We start from the raw sequence: 2,496 nt of genomic DNA on the forward strand, positions 1-2,496 counted from the left end.
TTCAGACGGGTGTTGTTTACCTTAAAAGTGCCGAACTTGGGATGACTTACCTCGACTGTACCGAATGGAAAAATGCCAAGTACCGTAAGAGAGATTTCTTCATTTGGTGTGGTAGTGACAATGTGAGGATCTGCGACATCTAATAAGACTTTATCTCCAACCTTAAGTTGATGTGGGAAGGTGTTGAGCTTGTTCTGGCATAGTTCTTGTTTATCATGCGTTCTTGGTTTATGCGTCCGCCATTCATCTAGCTCCTCGATTTGTAGCCTTCGTTCTTCATGAATAGGTCCTCCACCATTGCTTGAGAATGGCTCATGTACTTTCTTCAAACTCATTTCCTGCAAAGTAGGTTGTACCATATTATCAGTTTTAGTAGAATGGGTTAAACGATCACCTTCAATTTCTGATGTGCTGCCATAATTGTGAGCTTGAAGGGTGATTGTTTCGTCTCCCACACGGAGTGTGAGTTCACCTGTGCCAACATTAATGATCGTTTTAGCAGTTGCTAAAAAGGGCAATCCTAAAATTAAAAGAGTGTTGTTATCCCCTTCTATATCTAGAACAATGAAGTCCACGGGAAATATAAATTTATCGATTTTAACTAGCACATCTTCAATAATACCCCTAGGAAATCTTATAGTTTTATCTGCTAATTGAATGCTCATCCTAGTCTGTTTGGGTTTCCCAAGACCTAATTGTTTGAACATTTTGTAGGGCATGACGTTAATACTAGCCCCCAAATAAGCTCATGCATTATTAACATCTAACTACCAATTAAGCAAGGAATTGTAAAACTCCCTGGATCTTTTAATTTGTTCGGTAGCTTATTTTGCAGAATAGATGAGCAAACTGCATTTAGCTCCACATGCGACGCCTCGTCCAACTTCCGCTTATTTCGCTAAAAGCTCCTTTAAAAATTTCATTGCGTTTGGCATCTACGATAGAGCTTCAATAAACGGTAAGTTAATGTGTAATTTTTTTAAGAGTTTAAGGAATTTACCAAATTGTTCATCTGAGCGGTCTTTCCTTGTCGCGTTGGGGTATGGCACACGAGGTTTATATTCGACCTTCACTGATTTGTTTTTATTATGACCTACCTCATATTGGCCTCTGCTTACCATAGTTTCTTGCCTTAGTTCTGGCTCTGGCTCAACGAATCCTTCTTCATCTTGAACATTAGTTACTTTGAGTTGTTCCATTGGGTTAGGTTCAGTATTATTTGGCAAGCTACCTTGTGGTCGTTCGGAGATTAGTTTGGAAAGCTGCCCTATCTGAGTTTTGAGCCCTTGGATCGACGCTTGTTGATTTTAAGTCTTTGTCTCTTGTTCGAAAGAGTTTCTGACACCGATATAAACTTTGAGAGCATCTCTTCAAGGTTCGGCTTCTTTTCCTATTGATAGGGTGGTTGTTGGTAGCCTGGAGGTGGTCTCTGATTTCCTTGGCTTCCCCATGAGAAATTTGGGTGGTTCCTCCAACCTACATTGTAAGTGTTACTATATGGATTGTTTTGAGATCGAAAATTATTACCCATGTAATTTAACTACTCGTTATCCATGTTGTGGCCATAAGGTTGGTATTCTGAATTGCTTGATCCACCTCTTGCTTCGCACTGCATTACTGGGTGAACTTGTGAAGAACTAAGAAAACCATCAATTTTTTTATTCAAGAGTTCTACCTGATTAGATAGTATGGTGACGGAATCGAAGTTATAAACACCGGCTGTTTTCGTTGGTTTTGTCCTTATGACTTTCCATTGATAGTTATTCAGTGACATCTCCTCTATAAACTCATAAGCATCTTCAGGTGTTTTATTATTGATGGTTTCGCTAGCAGCTGCGTCAACCATTTGCCGAGTCGAAGGATTCAGGCCATTATGGAACGTTTGAACCTAAAGCCAAAGCGGTAACCCATCATGAGGGCACCTTCTCAGTAAGTCCTTGTATCTCTCCCATGCATCGTAAAGAGTTTCTAAGTCCATCAGCACAAACAAAGAGATATCATTACGTAATTTGGTCGTTTTAGCTGACGGGAAATATTTTAATAGAAATTTTTTGGTCATTTGTTCTCAAGTAGTGATTGACCCTCGTGGTAATGAGTTCAACCACTGTTTAGCTCTGTTCCTTAATGAAAAAGGGAATAACTGAAGACGAATGGCATCATCAGAAACACCATTAATTTTAAATGTATTGCATAGTTCCAAAAAATTTGCTAAGTGAGCGTTGGGATCCTCATCCTGCAAACCATCAAACTGAACAAGTTGCTGTATCATTTGAATAGTGTTAGGTTTTAGCTCAAAAGTATTTGCAGCTGCAGCAGGTCTAACTATGCTTGATTCAGTTCCTGTTAAAGAAGGTTTAGCATAACCATACATAGTGCGTGGAGCATGATTTTGATTAACCGCAATTACAGAAGTTAGCAGATTCTCTTGGTTTTCAGCCATCTCTTCGGTTGGGGGTTGAGTATCGTCCTCTTGCTCGTTCTTTGTGTATATTAAGC

The 2,496-nt window shown here is 39.5% G+C and overlaps 1 non-coding gene across 1 annotated transcript; it reads left to right on the plus strand.

Annotated features, from left to right (window-relative positions):
- Positions 1-1,904: 1,904 nt before the first annotated feature.
- Positions 1,905-2,011, plus strand: LOC128285756 (small nucleolar RNA R71). The gene has a single exon (XR_008276306.1). It is a non-coding gene; the product is annotated as a small nucleolar RNA R71 (small nucleolar RNA).
- The last annotated feature ends 485 nt before the right edge of the window (positions 2,012-2,496 follow it).

Source organism: Gossypium arboreum, chromosome 12, assembly GCF_025698485.1.
Source record: "Gossypium arboreum isolate Shixiya-1 chromosome 12, ASM2569848v2, whole genome shotgun sequence".
Classification (NCBI taxonomy): Eukaryota; Viridiplantae; Streptophyta; class Magnoliopsida; order Malvales; family Malvaceae; genus Gossypium; species Gossypium arboreum.